This window comes from Crocodylus porosus, unplaced genomic scaffold (assembly GCF_001723895.1).
Source record: "Crocodylus porosus isolate Cpor-Errol unplaced genomic scaffold, CroPor_comp1, whole genome shotgun sequence".
Taxonomy (NCBI): Eukaryota; Metazoa; Chordata; order Crocodylia; family Crocodylidae; genus Crocodylus; species Crocodylus porosus.
Genome location: NW_017728950.1, coordinates 23413859 through 23435202, shown reverse-complemented (window position 1 = coordinate 23435202; position 21344 = coordinate 23413859). Strand labels below are relative to the sequence as shown.

General features: G+C 44.0%; 1 long non-coding RNA gene across 1 annotated transcript in view; it reads right to left on the bottom strand.

The window, feature by feature from the left end:
• Nucleotides 1-1607: 1607 nt before the first annotated feature.
• Nucleotides 1608-21344, bottom strand: part of LOC109323349 — a 21941-nt gene continuing 2204 nt past the window's right edge. The window contains exons 2-3 of the long non-coding RNA XR_002104628.1: nucleotides 15466-15476; nucleotides 1608-1767 (exon numbers count right to left, since the gene is read on the bottom strand). This is a non-coding gene — a long non-coding RNA (uncharacterized LOC109323349). The remainder of the gene's footprint in view (nucleotides 1768-15465; nucleotides 15477-21344) is intronic.

The window sequence follows — 21344 nt, the reverse complement described above, 5'->3', positions numbered from 1 at the left end:
CTGGGGTCCTGCAGTGGGGAGGCTGGGAGTGCAGGACATGCTGCCCCAGGTGGGACCAGTTGGGACTTGGTCCCATCTGAATTGCAGCAGGGGCCACCACCAGCCAGGCCAGATATAGTTAATTGGTGTGTGCCCACCTGTGGGCTGGATTCAATCAGCTGGCTGGCTGGATGCAGCCTGCAGGCAGTATTTTGCCCAGCTCTGGGGTAAATGCTGACCCTACAGCAAACTTTTACTCAATTTTCCCTTAACAGCATCAGTACCCTGATAAACTTTACACTTTAGAAGGCAGGGCCAGTGCACACAAGCCTGACTCCCCTGGCTCCTTATATTCAAACTGTTAAAAGCTGTTAAAACAAGTATTAAAATTTTTCCACTCTCTAACCTGTGCATACCAGTGGGGATATGCAGCCAAGGGACATAATTCCCTGTAATCATGGAGTTTGTCATACAGAACATAGATATAGTAGCAGGGTTACATCTGGAAAACTGAAGCCACAAAATTTGCAAGATAAGGGTAGATAGGGAAAGACATCTGCTGCTCTTTAGGTGACTGCTCGTTCGGTGACATTTTCCCCTTTTTCTGCAAGGTGATGGGAGATGGCAGTACTGCAATAATGGAAGATGCTCTAATTCCTTCATAGAAGCTCTAGAGCCATGATTCTCAATCAAGTTGCTACAGCATCCTGCAGTTTCATGAGAACTTTTTTTGGGGTGCCACAGGTGCCACACAGTATTAGCACTGTTCAGTGTGCAAATGCCTACACATGATTCACAAGATAAACCCAGAGATTTCAAACAGGAATCCATAGTGTCAAAAATATTTCTAACCGCTGTGGTCTTTCAGAGTTTCTTGCAACAGAAGAATTGCTCTAGTACTTTTCCATAGTGAGAAAGCAAGTGAAATCCAAGAGCTGGCATTTTCTGAATGGTGCTTTGAATCTAAAGAAGTTGAGTACCATTGTACTAGAACAGGGGTGTCAAACTCACCCCATGCCACAGGCTGGATCTAGACCGCAGGTTGGCCACCCCTGACTGACAACATATTGCTCATGGGGCTGTGTGCAAAGGCCACTCAGAGACAAAATCTAATAGAGAACATATTGCTGTGTGGTGCATTATTTACTTGTTTTTATTTCTGTTCACCTTCTACTCTGCATGCAGTGCCCACATAGAGTCACTAATGACTACAGTAATTTGCTCTCATGCAGGATAGAGTGGATAAAAGTGCTTCATTAAAGCATCTTAAAGTATTTATATCAATCTGCATTAGAGTTACTGAGAGGTGTGTGTCTAAGGTAAGTCATGAAGGGGAAGAATAACAACTTTCATTTAATTCAAAGGATCTGCTGCTGCATTCTGGAACAACTTTCAGCCCATAGGACTCCACTAGTTTCAGACAGAGAGTAGCTGCTGAAATGTAGTTTATAGATTCATAGATGTTAGGGGCTGGAAGGGACCTCACAAGATCATCAGGTCCAGCCCCCCTGCACTTGGGTAGGAAAGACTGCTGGGGTCAGATGACCCCATCAAGGTGCACATCAAGTTATTTTTTAAAGATCTCCAGGGTGGGTAATTGTACCGCCGGGGGGGGGGGGAGTCTGTTCCAGAACCTAGGCACTCAAATCATGAAGAAATTTCTCCTTATGTCCAATCTGAAATGATCTTCAATCAGTTTGTGTCAATTGTTTCTTGTCTTCCCCTGGGGTGCCTTGGGGAACAGATGCTCCCCTAGGCCCTGATGTAAGCCCCTTATATGCTTTTAGGCTACCACCAAGACCTCTTTAGGTCTTCTTTACTCCAGGCTGAATTGTCCCATGTCTTTCAGCTTCTCCTCGTATGACCTACTGTCCAGATTTCTAATTATGCACGTGGCCCTCCCTTTGGACTCTTTCAAGCTTCTTCACACCCTTTCTGAAGTACGGCACCCAGAGCTGGATGCAGTATTCCAGCTGTGGTCTCATCAAGGACAAGTAGAGCAGGAAGATGACATCCTTAGCTTTGCTTGAGATGCTTGTGTTTTGTTCACTCTGCCAGCTATGGCATTGCATTGGTGGCTCATGTGGTCTATCATGACACCCAGGTCTGTTTCAGTTGTGGCGCTGGCAAGTGTAGCACTGCTGAGCCTATAAGTGTGTTGCGGATTATTTCTCCCCAGATAGAGCACTTTACATTTCTCTGTGTTAAACATCATCAGGTTTTGATCCTTGCAAGCCTGTCCAGGTCATCCTATCCCCAGCCTGTCCTCAAGAGTGACCACACCCCACCATAGTTTGGTGTTGTCCATGAACTTTGCCAGTATGCTTTTAACACCTGACTCCAAATTGTTTATGAACAAGTTGAAAAGCACTGGTCCAAGTACTGAACCCAGAGGGATGTCACTGGTCACTGCCATGTTGACTCAGTTCCATCTATTAATACTCTCTGGGTCCTACCTCAGAGCGAGTTACCTAGCCACCAGACCATAAAGTAGTCAAGGCTGCATTTTTCCAATTTTCCAATGAGGATATCATGGGAGACCAAGTCAAAGGCCTTTTTGAAATTCAAGTATATGACATCAACCTCATTTCCCTTATCCATGTGATGAGTTCATACAAAATAATGCAGAAAATATAGCTGTTCTGAAACAAAAGGTGAAGAGCATTGACAGCAAACTCTTTCACTTCAAGGCTGAAAAATCAGTCCTTTACTTGTCTCTATACAAATATGGGGGCCTCAGGAAGCACAAGATGAGTCACGAGTGACATAAAATGATGGCAATTATGATCCAGTGGGCATTATTAGTACTTGGTGGAATGTCAAGAAAAGACAGAAAAGAAATAAGAAGTGTGTCAGTATGCATCTAAAGTATTTACAATGCCAACAAGTTACAGTTTGACACTGAAGAGCATGCAGTGAACTACTGAGCACATCTACTAGGAAGAAGCAGAAATGACAGTGAACATCTGCAAGAATTAAAATGTTTATGGCCAAAGTTCACAAAACTAGAGCTGGTTGGGGTTTTTTTATTTGAAATTTTAACATTTAAAAAACCTAAAAATGAGGGGGAAATGGGGAAAAATGTGATGAATTATTCTTGTAAAATATCCCCACGGTTTTTAAAATGTCAAAATTTAGGATTTTCCAGATTTAAAATTTTAACAAGGGGATGTTTTTAAGATAACCGCCCCCCCCCACATTTATTTTCCCAGCTCTACAAAGAACATTGTAACTGTGCAGGATTTTACTCCCCAAATAGTTATTGAATAATAATACAAACAAACAGGTATCACCAAAAAGGTGATTACATTTCATAAGGCTACATTTTGCAATCTTCTCTGGCCTTATTCCACAGATACTTCCATTGATTTTGGTGGCATTAAGTACCAGTCACCATTAATATGTTTTGTCTAATGGGAGCCATAGAAAACAGAAGCCTGTGGTGGAACTGGTGGGAAGGATGGGGGGTGGGGGTGGGGGTGGCTGTGGTGGGACTGGTAGAGGTACAGCAAGTGGCCTCAGGGTGAGCGGGGCTGTGTCAGCACAGCTGGCATTTGCCCTCCTGGAAATTATAATCTGGAAATTATAGAGTCTGACTAGAGGAGAAATTATCCTATACTTGCTCCTTAATCACAGACAGCTGCTAAGTGAAGGCATGATGACTACTAGTATGTGGAAGCAGTAACCATGCTCTCTGTGCCTGTCTGAGCCTGAAAAACTGCTCCCGAGTGACTCAGGGCCTGGTGACCCAAACTTGGGCACTTGTGACTTTCAGCACTATCATCCACCGGGTGCTTCTTCCTAAGGGAAGTTCCCATTGCTCTCTTGCCATGTCTTGGTCTCAGAAAGAGATGAGAGAGGTTTTTAATGTGTTATAGATTCTCTTAGGCATGTTCTGTGCAGACACTTATTGGGGCTTCTCCTTTCCTATACTCCATCCATGTGGCAACCTGTAGGTGTCTCACAGTGCTATTAATGGCCTAGGCCTCTATCTGCCTAGGTCTGCCCCTTGACCCCAGCCGGCTCAACCGCTTTCCTAAGATGAGGCTGCTTGATAACTGAGCACCTACAGGGCTCTTGCAGAGCAGACAGGGTTACTTTTTGACCCTGTTCTGTGAACAAAAACGAAAACTTAAATCTTACTCGCAGTCTAAGTTGGCCTTCAGATCATAGTTCACCTCTCAGAGATTGCTCTCTCTGATAGGACTGGCAATTGGACCCATCAAAGGTCTGGTCCTCTGGCCTGGGGTCTCCAGGAGCTCCTAGTCTCCTTGCGCTAGCAGTAATATGCTACCAAGTATAATGTCCTAAAAAACGGTGAACAAACTGATGTGAAAGTAAAGCACAAAACTGGGAGGCTGCACCTTTCCTCCCACTTATGGGTCCCTATAGGTTTCCGGGTACTCAGATCCTTGGGTCTTCCTCTACTAGGCTGATGTTGTTCTCAAGATAGGGGTAGCACCCCCCAGGTATCCCCTCTGTATATCCAGGGTGTTGTGTGTGCAGACATGCCGTCTGGGAGCCTGCAGCTGCCACGCTGCTGCCTGTCTCTTTGCCCTACTGTGCTGGCTTTTGTAGTCAATCCCCAGTGCCAGCTGATGTCACATCTCTGCATCACTCCAACTGCACTGACAGCATGCTCAAAAACTGCATGGGTGGTGCCAGCCACCGCTCTGTGCCTCTGGCTGCTATACCTGCAGCAGGTAAGTCTCCTCTGCGTTTGGCCCTACCCGGGCCACTCTCCAGGACCTCTGGCATTCTTTTGCCACCCTTCTATCCTTGACATAGGGGTTTCCAGTCCCTTGGGCCTGTTGCCCTTTGACACTCTCCTTGAGTACAATACTGGAAGGAATGAGGTCACAGGATGCAGCAGCTCAAGGGCGTAGGTTTACAGAAAGCAAACAGTAACAAAGTAACTTGGATGTGATGGGAAGGAGCGTTTGAAAAAGCTATCAATGCTGAAGGCTGGGAAAACTGAAAAAAAATACTTGGTAAGATTTAAGTCAATGCTGTGATTCTAATTTACAGCTGCTAAGGATCTGGCCCTGTTCAAGCATATATAGCACAGGCTGCACCCATGTACTTATACTCCTGCTGATTACTTCCTTTTTCATGTTCTTGTAACAAGGTATATTAGCAGAATTCACAGTTTCATTGGAATCTGACAGGGCCACACCGTGAGTGCTTCTGCTGTGGCTTTCCATTGTGACTTCTGGGTTGTCAACCACGCATCTTAGCACCCACAGCACCCCAGCCCCCATTCCTGCTACTAAAGAGAACAGAGGTCTTAAACCCTGCAGAGCTTCAACTCCTTTTCTATTAACTTGCCACCTCTGTAAACCTGCAGATCCTGCCCATAATTTTTGAGAAACAGCCTCATGGGACCCTACATTGTCCTCTAGTATGTTTCAGATTATCAATGTCTGCTCATCAAAAAGATAGTTGGCCTCACTGCTAGTGCTACAAAGACAACTCAAGCTCTGAGATTCAAGCTGGGTAACTTTCTCTCTTGTGTACCATCAGCACCAAGAATGTGCAGCTGCAGAAGAAAAATAGGCTTTTGCTTGTATTTGTGCAGCTCTCATTAACTTGAATACATTTGCAGTTATGTTGACTTTCCAAAGTTGTTCAGTTCTGCTGGTTTATACATACCTGGCTCACACTGACCAATACACAGTCAAGCAAAGAGCACAAAGTATCTGATGGCCATGAAGAAACAGAAGTACAACTCTAGTGCTGCCTTTATTATGCTGACTGTTGATAAGAGCAAAAAAAATGTGATTCTGATACTCATGATACAGAGGCCAGAGCTGGTGCTGTATTGTCACAGCTCCATTTTAGACATGCCTTAAAGGCACTTCTTCCAAAAACGGTGGCCTGGACAGCCTTAGAAGCATGTGTTTTTCAGGAACTATTTGGGTGCCAGCTAATAACAAGTACTTTGATTCTGGAATAGCATGGCTTGAAGTAATAGTACAGCTAGTGGATGACTCAGGGAGCCCTGTAATGGCGAGAGCTAGAATCTGAGTGAATTAGTGCTCTTGTTCTTTGGCAGCTGGTGCTGCCTTGGGCTCAGTAGCAGCATAAGGTTTCTGGGAATGCTGGCCCTCTGTATTAATACACTATGCTTTATTTCACCCGGATTCACATTATGAAGATAAATACCATAAAGAATTGCTGTGAAATGAGGAGGCTATTTCAAATGCTCATTGTTAAATTAGGGTCTCATTTTGGGAATGGCAATGGTTGCTGTGTATCACTAATATGACAGTAATTAAAACTGTTAAATCAACTAGGGTCCAAGAGGAACTTCAGCCTTGCTGTGCAGAGGAAAGGACATGCCACCTGAAGGGTATTGCTTCATGGTATTATTATGCACATGGTGCAATACATTTATGGGGCACAGGGAGGAAGTGCCCCTTGCTTAAGAGGTATCCCAGCTTAACGGGTAACCAGTGACCATCCAATACAGTGAGCTAGCATACACAAGAATGGAAGGCAGGATCCCATTTCCACCTCATGCAGAAATGCCCCTTTCTAAGAGGGCTTGCACTGCCAGTTACCCCAGATGCCCCTTCCCTTTCTCCTCTTGTATTGCCAGTTTGTACCTGGCCACTGAGTGGGTTTGTTGTGGCTTTTGCAACAGGAAAGTGTTCCTTGTTCCATCAGGTTGGATTTGGAACCCAGGCTACTACAGGGTGAACTTTTCTCTCTCTCTGGCTAGTCCAAGTTAAATGACTACGACTGTTACAACCCAATGGAATGACTCCTTAAGATCAGACAAAAGAAGGATACATTCTTAGCACTCCAGGTCCAGGTTTCCAACGACAAGGGGGGTCAGTTGGACATCATCATGTTAGCGTAGTATTAGCTGGACAGCCCACAAAAACAAAGTCATAAAACGCTTTAATAAACTCTTACACAAAACATTAGTAGTCGCTCCTTCAAACTATCTTTCCAGTCTAGAAGTCTCACTTAAGGGGCCATTCCACAGCTGTGCTCTCCATTTTGGGATTAAAATAGAAAAGCTACAAAGTCGCTAGGAGGGGAGTGACAGACAGATTTGCAAATTGTTCCAAGTGAACCATAAAACTGTCAAACAAATGAGATGTGTTAGTTTTGATGGCTCCATGCCTTCCAGAAAGCTTCCTGAAATAAAGTGGAGCCATAGTGGAAGTTTTGAATAAGGGATTAAAAATTAATTAGGGCTTAGATGAGATGAATCTAAAAAAGGATTAGCAACACATTGTAGGTCTGCTGTGATGGAGGTCAAGTGAAAAGCTGTGGCTACTTGTTTCTGAACTTTGGCTTCATGTCCGACTCCACAAAATGCAAAAATGCTAATTGTGACAGACAAAAACATAATTGGCCCTCCTTAAGTGGATAATACTACCACCCACCTTTTTCTGTCACTTGGCTTAATAAAAATAATGCAGGGAAAGCACTTACCGTCTCAATTATTAACAAGGCTTCCAACAAGAAGAGCTTTTGATATGCTGCATCACAAGGTCATGTGGTGGTCACAAAGGCTTTAATAAGGACAGTAATGTTAGATCTGGCACAGCAGTAATATAAACTACTTTGTAATGATGCAGTTTTAATCACTGAAGTTCAGATAAAAGGAGTGAACCTAAGCTTTTCTAAGAACTCACATAAAAGCCATACTAATTTTTTTTGGAGGACTTAGCAATTTACTATTTGCATAGCATGTCTTCCTCTGCATCCTAAATAAAAACATCAATTCTGGCGCACACAGAAAAATATAGATGGGTGCGGATTTGCACACCCAATTTGCCTTCATTTTGAGTGGAAGATGGACATCCAAATCCTTTAGACAGCTTTGAAAACACAGTTACTAGACTTACAAGAGTTATCCAAAGCCAGATTGGAATTCTAGACCTGAGCGGTTCAGCCATCACTGGTTCCAATCTAATCAATGGTACAAGTTGCTGAACTTAATTATTAATTGGAACTGGCAGAACTCATTGAATTACCTCAAATTACAATATCTAGTTGGTTCTTTTTAATAGGCATTATGACTGAGTATGAGTAAGCTGACTTACAAATTCACACATGTATATACTGTCCTGGCCTAGAATCTTTATAAAATACCCCAAATTGACTCTGAACCAAGGCTTGTTTGCTAAGTAATAGGGAAGCAACAAATACATCCTTCTATGGAGTCTCTCAATGGATATCTGATGTCTTGTGCAAAGATATGCTGTTATTCAGCCACAGGTTATTGGACTAAATGTTCACTGATACAGTACTAAAGGATAATTCTCTTCACTGTGGGGACTACTGGAAAACATTTTCTGGCTTGTTTTTATGCCACAGGGAAGAATAGTTTTTTTTAGATGGCCTCTTCTGGTCTAAAACTCTCTGGATGAGGAAAAGACAGGAAGTAATGGGTAAGTTACAACACAGCTCCCTACTCACAACCCATAATTTCCTCTGTATCCATATAGGACCTATAGTGGCAGGTCTTTTGGTGGAAGAAGAAAACCTCACACTATTCTGTCACACAAAACCAGCATTTTGCAAGGGTGGGAGGAAGAGAGGACAAGCATCTTCCTTCTATCTCCAGCTTGCAACATCATCAGTGCTACTCCATCCTGTACACTGAGTCCTAAAATTGAGGTCATCAAATCATAGACCCCTTCTCATCCATTGAGACTGACAAACAGGCCTGTTCAGCCTTCTCCAGAGCCCTTGTGGGTACACTTCCCTTTGCTGCATTTGGGAGAAATCTTCTGAGCCTAGCCAGCTAGAAGCCACACAAAGCCTGGTACCTCTTCCGCTGGGTCTTGGTTTTTTGAACGTACAAAAGAGAGGAAGGAATTTTCCCTTCAATTTGCAACAGTGGTTGCTTTGGTGGCCTTTATACTGGGTTTTGTCATTGGTTACAAAAGCATAGTATGTTACATGGAACAGGAAGAAAACTTTCTGTGGTGTGACTGTACATAACAGGCCTATTCTCTATCTTCCTTGGTCCCTTTTACATCGTTCCAGGCAAAAACATGCTTTGAGAATGCTCCATCATGCAGAAGTGAGGGAAATTGTTACCTTGATGTAGGAAAGTTTAGTTTATCAGCTGTGCCTGCTGTTAATATGTGCATGGAAAGCTTTGGTCATAGGTTTGGGTAATAGTCTCATGAAGGTGCTTTGGTGCTGAAAGCAGACACAACTCTTGGGTTGCATCTTTCCCACAGTGACAGCACTGTTGTGGGGAGTGATACTCTTGAGCATGGCCCCCTATCCACTGCTGCTTTCAACCCCCAAACTGGGACTGTGAAGGTACTTTAGGGGCATTCCCAGTGGCTGCTCTTGAATTCTGTCTCCATCAATACCAAGAGCAGGCACAGATGGCTTCAGTATCATGTTTCTAAGTTTGGCCTGGATGAGTGGGAGTGGGTGAGCAGGTGTGTGCTCCAGCACGACTCTCCTTCAGAGTACCAGGGACACAGAAGGCCAGGAGTGGGCAAAATGCGGCCCATGGGCCAGATGTGACCTGCCAGGCCATTCCATCCGGCCTGCGGGACCCCTAAAAATTTTAGAAAATTAATATTTATCTGCCCCTGGTTGCCTGTCATGCGGCCCTCGGTGGGTTACCAAAACTCAGTAAGTGGCCCTCCACCTGAAATAATTGCCCGCCCCTGCAGTAGGCACATCCTCAAAGACAATCATGGAGAGAGCTGACAGTGAAACTTTACTGTAAAGGAAACCCTATAAACAAATGAATAGTATCAATGGAGGAGGGCAGGCACCAGATATGAGTAACCCCAGAAAGCTATTTTTATGTTGTTCTTGTTGTCTTCAACAAAACCAGTCACATACCTGACCCTGTAAGGTAAGCCAGATGAGTCTCCAATTTTATAGCTGGTTTTTTTGCAGGGTCAGTTCATTGGAAATAGGGACCTTGGAGGCCAGATTGTCATGTGGGCTGCTATTGTCACTACACAGTAGAGTGGCAACCATCAATCCTCCTGGATCATGGAGTATGTACAAGGGCCACCCAGACCTTTGATGTATATTCCCAGACAGGAATTTTCAGAGCAGTGGAGGCTGCCCAGACTTGCCATCCTCCCTTCAGGTCACTGAGACAGAATCCAAAGACCAGACTGAGTCAAGATGTTTGGGGCCTCCATGGCTAGGAATCAAACCTAGGTCTCCAATGCAGTAGGCAAGGATTTTACCACTGAACCATAGGGGACTCCTAACAGCATTAAGAATGCTAAGCAGAAGCCAGGCTGTTAGCATGCTCTTCCACCCTGTTAAGAACTTAACTCTTAAAGAAAGAAAGGCAATCATTCCCCACACACACACTGGACAGACGAGCAAATGCTCTTCTAATGTCACCACAGTGCCCAGAAATTAACAAGATCATGGGCCCCATGTGCTAGCTGTTGTACAAAGAATAACTCACAGTCCTTGCTCTAAAGAGTTCATTATCTAAAAGAAAGGGCAGAGTAGGTGGAGGAGAAACAAGGCTGCTAGGGATAGGGTAACAATAGTAATAGGCTATGTGCACTTCTTAGCCAGGTTGGGTGGTGGGTATGACCCCCTCACCTGCCCACCTGTTATCAGGTTGCAGGGTCAGGGCCTCAGTAGATGAACTGAATAAAATTGTAATGTAGCAAATGTAGACTTTTCTCCCCCATGCTTCAGCTGCATGTCCACACACCACCTACTTGCCTGACTCAGCTGGAAAGTTTAACAGATGCCCAAAGGTACAACAGAGTAAGGCAAACTCCCTGGTTTGTCCTGGACTTAGAACAAAATGCTATGATTTAAGTCTGAACACTGAGCTCCTTGCTCCAGCTAATGAGGAACAGTTCAACTCATCCATAATGGATGTAATAGGATAACATCCTTTCAAAAAGAGTATCTGGGAATGAGATGCAGGCTTCTGCTTACACTGTTTACAAGCCTTAAAAACATAAATTAGAGGAAACACAAAAATAATAAGGGTCGCTATTGAAAACTTGTTCAGAGTCTTTGCTAACAGAGGCAGAAACCTTCTTTACAAAGGGAAAATAATGGTACACAAAGGAACTGACAAGCACATTCTCATGGTGTTCTCATTTAGATATCTCTTTCTCAAGAGGCCATCACATGTGAGAGCAGAAAGACAAGACACACTCCAATTTCACGGTCTGTTTCTTAATACCACTTAGCTTTTCCCTTCCTCTCTGAGGTAATGGACCTCAGATTGGTTTAAACCTGCTGCATCTATTTTAATTGAAATGATGAGGAGGAATGGAGGCCCCATCTACACAGATAACTTAAGCTATTTTGTTGACCTCGGGTAACTGTGCTCCAATACAGCTGAAGCTAGCATAGTTTGTCCAATTGTACAACTGTGCTATTTTTTAAATATAGGAAAAGCTCTGCTAACCAGCACCTTACAAGCCAGCATGCCAGCTTGTAAGGTAAAGTGAAACCAGAAGTCCCCACTGTGGCACTTCTGGTTTCTCCGAGCCCCCACGGCCCGGGGCAAAGCAGCCTGTTTTGCCCAGCCCCCACGGCCTGGAAGCATAGCAGGCTGCATGGGGCCCACCTCCCCATCCTGCAGGGTTGGTGATCCTGCAGGGGGGGGCAACAATGCCCCAGACACGGCAGGAGAAGCAGCACCCGAACAGGCAAGGACGACTGTTCGGGCCACTCAGTTAACCAGCATATTTTGTTATTCAGCATCCCCCACTCCTGGTAGCTGGTTTGGTATCTTTATTTCAAACTACTTATGTTCATCTTTATTTCAAACTACTTATGTTCCATGTATGTGCCTGAGTATTATGGCAATTTTCAGCCACTGTCAGATACAGGACTACTGTTGCTCCAAGCTGGGCAAGTTTATATGTGTTAATATGAGGTACTACCTAAAGGTGCATTAGACTGCCCTAATACACAGTAGCAAAAGCCTTTTTAGTGATGTTTAATGCACAGTAGACTAATTCGACTGTGCATTGGTGTATTAGCACTGTTTTTGCTGTGATGCTTTAATGTGCAGTAGAATAGGCCACTGCACATTAAAGTGCATGCGTAGTCCTGCCCCCTATGAGGTTTTCAGAGAGCATTTCTCCTTTAGTATCCTGCTTTACCTGAGATGAAGGCCTATGTTGGAGCTCAGAGCTCTTACTGTGTGGGAATTGGCCTCTCCTGATAATTTCCCACCAGGAAAGAACTAACTCATGGAACAGTAACTCCAGTAATACATACTTAGAGTGAAGCTATAGACTGAGGCACTCTGTGATGGTACCCTGTGACCCAATGACAGTACCCTATGACTGGAGAAAAGTACATTTAGTGCCTATATTCAAAAAGGGAGAGAAAGTGACCAAGGCCTATTAGGTTACGTTTCAGAATAGATGTTCAAGAATATGGAAATAATCAAAGAAATGGGGCAAAATGTAACATGGTTTTATCCAAGAAAATTATGTGCAATGAACTACTATCTTTCCATGACAAAATAACTGACTTCATTAAGGTCAATGTAGTGGACCTAATCTATCTAGATTTAAGCAAAGTACTTGGTACTGTGTGCTTCATTAGGGACTTATTAGCTAAACTGGAAAAAATGGGGATTGATGTAATAATTGTGATATAGTTAAGGAACTAGCTAAAAGGGAGACTACACTAGCTTACGTTGACAGACTGGAGAGATGATTCTGGTGGTGGTCTTCAGGGATCAGTCTTGGGGCCTGTTCTAGGGCCAGCTGGGCAGGCGAGGTTGCGGGGATTGCTTGGTCCATGGCCACAGGACCAAGCAACACCTTTTCATTGGTGACCTTGCTGCAAGAACTGGATATGTGTTTATAAAATTCACAGATGAGATAAAACTGGGAGCTACTGCTAATATGGAGGAGGATTATTGTAGAGGAAGTGTTAACCTTGTGGGGTGAAGCAATAGAAAAATTTGATAGTATAAAGTTCAAAATCATGTACATAGGAACTGATACAAAATTTTTGTCATAAGATGGGAACTCATAGACTGGAGACAAAGTGGGGAAGAGAAAAACCTAGGTTTCTTGGTTAATTTTAAGAGAACAACAAGCTGTTAATCCGATGGAGCTGTAAACAAGGCTAATGCAATTCCAAAGTGCGTTAGGATTTTTTCAGCAGAGACAGGAAAGTTGTAATACCCTGGTGCAACGTGGTGGTAAGACCCAATTTAGAACACTGTCTCAAGATCAGGACATCTTTGTTAAAAAAAGATGAACTGAAACTTGAGCAGCTATAGAAAACAGCTACTAGAACAGGGAATCTGTTTTATTAGAGGAGACTGAAACAGCATAAGGCTGAGGTGTGTGAGGTGGGACAGAATAAATGCTCTTCTGGATCCTTTTGTGCAACTAGTCGCCTGCAAAAGCAGGGGACTGGATTTAATGACCTAGGATGCCCCTTTCCATCACAATGATTTTCTTTCTTTCAGACAGAGTGAAAGTATGGAGACAAACTACTGTGAAATTAAACAGGAAAGCAGAATCAAGAAAAACTCAATTTTTTAGTAATTCCTGAATTTGAGCCTTGGCTTTGCCGTATCACGTTGCCATGTTACTAATAACAGTTTTAAAGAGTTACTCATGCTTGTTTTCACATTGTGGTCTTCTGTTGCATCATTTGAGGTTAAAGTATACAGTTGTAAATTGCAGGCAGGACCGATTTTATGTCCACCAGTCCTTTGTTTCAAGTTTTGAAGTTGGAGACATAAATGTTGTCAATGCCAAATAATACACAGGTCAGCCCCCACTTTAAGCTGCGCAGAGGTCTGCAGTGGGGTGGCCTCAGTTCTACAGCAAAATATAAGTGAATTTTTCTTTAAATGGTTTCAATCAGCTCCTTAAAATAAAAGTTCTTCCAAGTACAGGACTCTATATGAGTTTAGGTGAAAGCCTAAGATTCACTATAGTTAAAAGAACTGAAAAAAATTCCAGAACGTACCACTGATGTAGGGCAGGGTCTAAAAGAGCTGTTGCTGTGTAGCAAACTAAAGACCTGCAGTGGAGACCCATGAAGGAATGGCAGAGGCCTCTCAGAAGCATGGAGGACTGGTAGTGACCCTTGGAGGCAGTGGGCAGAGCAGCATTTCCTAATGCTGCACCCTGACAGCAGTCCCTAGTATTGCCCTTAAGCCATGCTCTACAGTGGCCAGATCAGCACCCTCCAGTGGCAGTGAAGAAAGCTTGGGTTAGGAGCTACATTGGCTACAAAGTTTACCCTGTGTGAGACTAAGATAGAACTTGAAACTCTTTGACTGAGCAATGGCTTAGATGAGCAACTGACTACTGAGGGTTTCCTAAGACTGTTTCTTTATCCCATTTAGCTTCTACTTCAATAAACCCTATTGCAGTGTAATACTGCTTGCAAGTGGGGAAATCTGTTCACATGGGACACCCAAGTAGCTCGTTTTCCCAGATTTCTGAGTGGCAGGCTCAAACCAAGAGAGAAAATTTGTGTAAAACTCCTAAATTGAACTTGGCCCTTGTTACCTGGCAGAATTTATGAGATCATTTATTAACCATGTATATACTATTTATGAATGCAACCATCACACTAATAATTTGCCATAATTTTCACTCAGGAACATTACTTAACAAACCTTAACTGTCTCATGGCTCCCCCTCTCCACCCTATTCTTGCGAAATAGCTAAGTCACATTAGCTCCATTTTGTAGATGTGAAAATGGACGTTCACAGGTGTTCTGTGACCTACGCAAAGCAACACAATGTGTCAGGATGCATCTACTCTGAACTTGTAATGGTGTGAACTTGTAATGGTAGTGGAGAAGAAAATAGCAGAGAAGTCATGGCAACGTATACTTCAGCCTAGGCTAACAACTGGAGAACACAACCAGGGTCCCTGACAAGTGAGCACAGCTCATGCTGGGGTTTGCTTCACTTTATTTTCAGTGCTACTTTGGGTATACCTAACTGTAATCACACATCTGACCTCCTTCAGATGTGTCCTCAGACATCACTGTCATTTAAAACGTGTCCTGTACAAAAGTAATGCTTCTCTTTCCCTTCCCACTTTCTCTTCTGCATCTCCAAAATGGGACTGATACGTATTTTTTAATTTGGAAATGTTAACAATTGTAAGTTTCCAAATTTGGAAATCAGAAAAATAGTGAAATGTTTGCAATATCTGCCAAGCCATTTCTCAACCACATGTAGTGTTAATTAAAATATTTTATATTCAAGATTCTCATCAAAACTGGCAATATTCAGTTTTGAAATTAAAAGTATGACAGTTTTTTATTAAAAATTCACTCTTTGCCCCTTCTTATCCATCTCTAATAGTAATGTAATCCTTAAAGTTTGGCTGTGAGGTCTTCCAGTTTATTGTGAAGAGAAAGCCATGCTATTACTCAGGAGTGGCAACATTCTTGTCACTTGGGTCAGTTTCCATCATAAACCAGATGTCTGCCCCTTCTCTATTGTCTAGAAAAACATCAGACCAGAAATGGTAGGTTACAAAAGGTAAAACCTGTCACAAACCTGATGAGATTAGAGACAAAGGAAAATTAGGAGCTAAGGTGATTAGAAGAGCCCCAAAAGCCATAGAATTTGTATGCTTTCGGTTTTTTGGATGCTTCATAATAGAACGAAATGGAACAAAATTTAAGAACCCACGAAGTGGAGGTTAGTGGGGGAGGAAATCATTTCATGGATGGCCCAAAATGAGATCTTGTGCAGTCCCACAAAATAGTTAGTGAAAGTCTTTGAACAGCACTCGGATACATCAGCTCAAGTGAGGAAAGGCAGGACCTAGCTTGCACTGCAGAGGCCCTTTTTGCTGGCTAAACCTTCTATTTTCACTTTCCCGAAAGAGCACGGGTGCGCTGGAGCTCTGATGGCTTGGCAGTGGCCATGCTTACTCCTGCCTGAGCTTCCTGCCACCAACTCAGGTAAGAGGAGGCACAGCCTATGTGAGAAAGCAATCCAAATATCTCCAGATTTCATGACTTCTACTTGTTAATTTGTTTGAGAGTTAATTTTCTAAATAAAGTTCAGGAAGAAGCTTTAGATGGCCTCTACCTGAACATGAGCATGCAACCTGAACTATTCATGGTATTCAGGTGCCATCTACTGGGGAGAGAAAAACAATATATTAATTTTGAATATTCTTTTATGATAGTTTAGAGATGGGGACCCAGAATACTTAAAGACAGATGGTTACTTTCTTGGCTGGCTATCCTTATTTGTACCAACTGAGCATCTGAACCAAAATAATTCTGCTTGGGTGAATCCTTCATAGGGGTAATTTTAGATGGATCCTTTTAGGTATACAGACAATTGTAACAGCACTCAGTCAAAGTCAGACTGGTAACTCTGTTACAAGTCCATCTCCTTCCCCCAAAGTCAAGAAGTGGAGGAGAGAGTTCAGAGGACCAGGGGAAGATAACCATTCAACGCAAAGCACAATTATAAATTTAAGTAACTAAGGAAAAAAATCATTAGGCAACAGCATACAGCAAGTGAAGTAAACTACCTGTATCTCACTGCCTGTTAGGAGGCCTGGTGAAGGTACCCATCAGTCATTTGTGAATCCTTTTGCCCACTGGTTGTGACACCTTCTAGAACTACTTTAAGCTTCCCCTTTGATCCTCTCTTGCATACACACATTTATATCAACTTAACATAAAACAAACATTTATGTCTTAATATGTTTAGTTAATGAAAACTATTATTTCACCTGGGTTCTAGCTGTCTATGTACAATTAAATCAAAAAGTAAAGCATAAGGTTATTAGGCTTCTGTGAAGTGGCTAGTATTAATTTCAGATTCAGATTTGGCTGATCTGGGGGAGAATGATTTGAATCACTGTCCTGAATCGATTTGGATGAATCTGATTCGGAGATTTGGCTGCTGCCGAATCTCTGAATCACTCAGGCCCATCTCTTGTCCATTCTCCCGGCCCCAGCAAGGGCTGCCCCACCCACCCCAGCTCTGGCCCTTTTGAGGGAAACCCCCCCCAAAACTCCGGCCTCACTGGTTCCTGCCCGGTGGGGGGTGATTCCTGCTGCCTTCCATTGCCCCATGCCATGTGGGGAGCTCTTCCATGAGCCACCCAAAGCCCTGAGGCCACTGCAGGAGCTGGTGAGTTCAGGGGTTTTTGGTTTTTTTTTTCCTTAAAGGGCTGGAGTTGGGTTGAGTGGGGCAGCCATGTGGGGGCCATGGGAAAGGGGGGTCAGGGAGCTCATGGCAGAGCCCCCCATGCAGCATGGGACAGTGGGGGGCAGTGGGGATTGCCCTCCCACCCGGCAGCACCTGGAGTATGGGGCTTTTTTTTAAAGCACTGGGAGCTGGGGCTGGGCAGGGTAGCCATGGGAGGGCTGGGGGAGTGGGCAGGGGTTGAGGGGGCTGGGAGAGCAGGCAGGGGATGTGGCCTGGCAGGGATCCCCCCATGGTCTCCTCCCCCTCCTCTCCTGCCCCCTACTTACCAGCTCCGAGTCGGCTCCAGCTCCCTGCTGCAGCAGGCAGGGACTGCCCAAATCATTGAATCTCTCTGAATTTTTTCTGAAGATTTGGAGAGCTTCAAATCAGTTCGGACCTTTTTATTGGTCCCCTGATTCAATTTGGATTTGGAGATTCGGCCACTGAACTGGGTCAAATCTCCTCCGAATTGAATCAGCACCTGAAGCTTCACACAGCCCTAATGGTTATTACAACTGTTACTTTTAACTATTATTAATGCTTTCCAAAAGGCAATTTTCAGAACTTGGCTTAGCTTAATACTATAGTTGTGGCTTAAACCAGGGGTGCTAAACCCTTGGCCATGGGTTACATCAAGCCCCCAGCACCTTGTCATCCAGCTCACAGGAGCCTTGTGCCCTAGATAGGGTGCCTAGAGCAGCATGGCGCCCTGGAGCCTGATCCCAGTGCACAGGGCCCAGTGGAAGCAGTGCAGGGCCAGCTCCTGGTGTAGAGGATCGGATCTAGCCCACAGACCAGCTGTGTGTCACAGCTGGCCTGTGCAGCCAAAAGGTTGAATACCACTGTCACAAACTAACAACCCTCCCTTTGTGCATGCCGACCTGCTTTTCTTCCTCTCTCCCTCTGAAATTACAATGGGTATCTTTACATGTGCTCCAGGTTGGTGGGGGAGCACTTTAATTAGAGTGGCTCTGCAGCATCACCTGTATTCAGTGTCCAGTGTTTCAAAAAGGTGGTATGGGGCATTTAGTTAAAACACTTCTGTTGCCATTTTGAAGTGTGAGGACACTGAATACACATGACACAGAGACAGCTAATTGGAACGCTCCAGCAGACTCAATTAATCAAGTCTGCTCCAACAGATGCAAATTAGCACAGAGAAGATGTCCAGCACATGTATAGGTTCCCAATGTTTTGCTATCATTGGAACAGTTATCAGGGACAGCCAGAAAGGATCAGACTCTTACCAGCCCCTATTTTGAACAGCCAGGATATTTACGTCTAAGGAACAGAGAGCTACAGCAAAAGAAGCAGTTACACATACCGACTGACAAAGAATAGAGTCCTAGTTCTTGAAGTGCCTCATCTGGCTGTGGTCTACCACCCAGTATATGAAGCCAAGGATGGATCCAGAGGGGTTGTGGTTGCACCTCCTTTCAGGTGATGCTGAAGGAACAGTAGCTGGGGACTCATTTTGAGTCCCCAAAGCAGGTGATAATTTCCCCTCTGGGCACCCCCTCCCTTTCCCTCCATGCTCAGCTCTAGAGCTGCTCCTGCCTTGCTCCAGCAGGAAACCAGGCTCAGCGAGGGACAGCAGCAGCGTAAGCAGAGGACAAGGAGAGGGCAGGGAATGAGAGGGGAGGGGAGATGCTGTTCAGCATGGAAGGGAAGGGAGGGAGAGCTGAGAACAGACAGGAGGAGATTCTTACTAGATTCAGATAATGTTGGATTCTTTACCTGTGTCGACCTTCTGTAAGAGATGGCTGCTGAGGTACAGGTAGTACTCAGTGTTCTCCAGAGTCTCACCATGAATCTGAATGGCTGGAACTGGAGATTGCTCATTACGAGCTTGTTGATAGAGGACCTTAGTCTTCTGAATGTTAAATGTCAATCCCATTTTCTTGTGTCTTGGTAAAGATGTCAACAATTACCTGAAGATCTGCTTCTGAGTGAGTGCACACTACAGCATCATTAGCGTACTGGAGCCCAATGATTGAGATCAGGGTAGTCCTGGTTTTGGCTGAGAGTTGGCTAAGATTAAACAATTTACCGGTACTTCATCTGTACTCTGACTGGAAGCTTGGTAGGTAGATGTAGCATTGCGGTAATGAATATTGAGAACCATGTTGCAGTGATGATGCAGCCTTGCTTAACTCCAGTCTTAACCTCAAAGGCACCCGTGATAAATCCATTAGCGAGAACCACTGCTTATGCACTGTCATGGAGCAGACAAAGAATGGTGATGAATTTTGGTGGGGATCCAGATCTCAGAAGGATCCCTCAAGAGTTGAAGGCTTTGTGAGGTCAAAGAAGGCCATCTAGGGAGGTTTATATTGTTCCTGGCATTTTTCGGGCAGCTGGTGAGCAATGAAGATTATGTCGGTTGTGCCTCTTGATGCCCTAAACCCACGCTGAGTTTTTTGGAAGAGTGCTTCGAAAAGTGGAAGGAGATGGTTCAGGAGGGTTCTCACACAATGAGCTTTCCTATGGTGGACAGCAAGGCAATCCATCTGTAATTTCCACAGAAGTAGGCAAACCCCATTTCCCTTGCAGAACTGAAGGTGTTTCTTCATGGTACCAATCGGTGATCAGCACAAGCCCAGAGGTATGGGAATGGCAGATGCTTTCCACACTACAGAATTACCCTTAATTTGAACCCAGGGACCACAAATACATGACTCCACATGTAGTATGGGCTCTGAGAGTGTAAAACAATCTCCATAGAGATGGCCACAATTTTTCAAATGGGCCATTTCTCCATCAGAAATGATGTTTCATCAAAATTCAAAAGTTTTTCAGGGTGGTTTTTTTATTTTGAAGTCTATCAGAAAAAATTGAAATATTAATTATTACTTTTGATTTTATCATTTGCTTTTATCATTCACCTTATCAACTTTATTTAATTTCATTGTGCTTTATCGTTTTGTTTTGACTTAATCTTTAAAAAATAGTATTTTATGTTTATAGTTAATACTGTATTTTTTAATTTTGACATTATAAAAATAAAAACAATCTTGTCAATGTTTCTGAATCAAACTATTCTTGAATTTCCATTCTTGACATTTCAGTTTTAGTCCCAGTTTGAGATAGCAGGAATTCTGAAGTGGTGAAATGTCCAGTAGCACAAAAACTCCCATTTCTGACCAGCTCTACTTCCAGGTCATCTTTAAATGAGTCTAAAAATGCCAACTTTTTCTATGTTACCTACAAAATAGACAAATCACAACAGCTGTTTTATACCCTGGTAAACTGAGGCACAGAAAGAATAAATGACATGTCTAGGATTATAAACCAGGAATAAGCCAGTGGCTAAGGAAGGAATAAAACTTGGAATATCTGATGGCTAATCCCCTATTCTAACCCCTTGGCAACTCTCTCTATTCATGTGCATTTGGAATCTCTCATCCAAAACTAAGAATCAGTAAGGACACTTCCTGCAAGCCCAAAGGGAGGTAATCCCAACATGGATCAAAAGGAGCAAGAGGGCGCAAAAGTCCCCATGGCTCACCAAAAGCATCCAGGAATGTCTTCTAGCTAAAAGGGAGGCGTACACCCAATGAAAGGGAGGGGCCATCACCAGGGAGGACTATACTGTGTTTGCTTGAGGATGTAGGGGGGTGGTCAGGAAGGCCAAGGAGGTGATGGAACTGGGACTAGCTTCCCGGCTAAAGGACAACAAGAAGTCCTTTTTTAAATACATAGGGGGCACAAAGAAAGTACCAGGTAATGTGGGGCCCCTGCAAGACATGCTAGGAAATTTGGTCGTCACAGCTACGACAAAGATAACCTACTTAATGACTTCTTTGCCTCCATTTTTCTGAGCAGGGACCAGATCAGGCCCCCTACCAGGCCCCCCTCAGGCCCCAGGGGAGGCGCACCTAGGCCAAGGGTCAGGGAGGACCCAAAAGTCAGGGAACTTCTGGAGGGACTGGATGTATTTAAATCAGCTAGTTCGGACGATCTCCACCCCAGAGTGCTGAGGGAATTAGCTGAGGTCATTGCGGGACCCCTGGCACGGCTTTATGACCACTCGTGGTGCTCTGGTGTGGTCCCAGAGGACTGGAAGAGGGCCAATGTGGTTCCCATCTTCAAAAAAGGGAGGAAGGAGAACCCGGGAAACTATAGGCCAGTTAGTCTTACCTCAATCCTGGGTAAGCTTTCTGAGAGAATTATTCTGGCACATGTCCACGAGGGGCCAGGAGGGGAGAT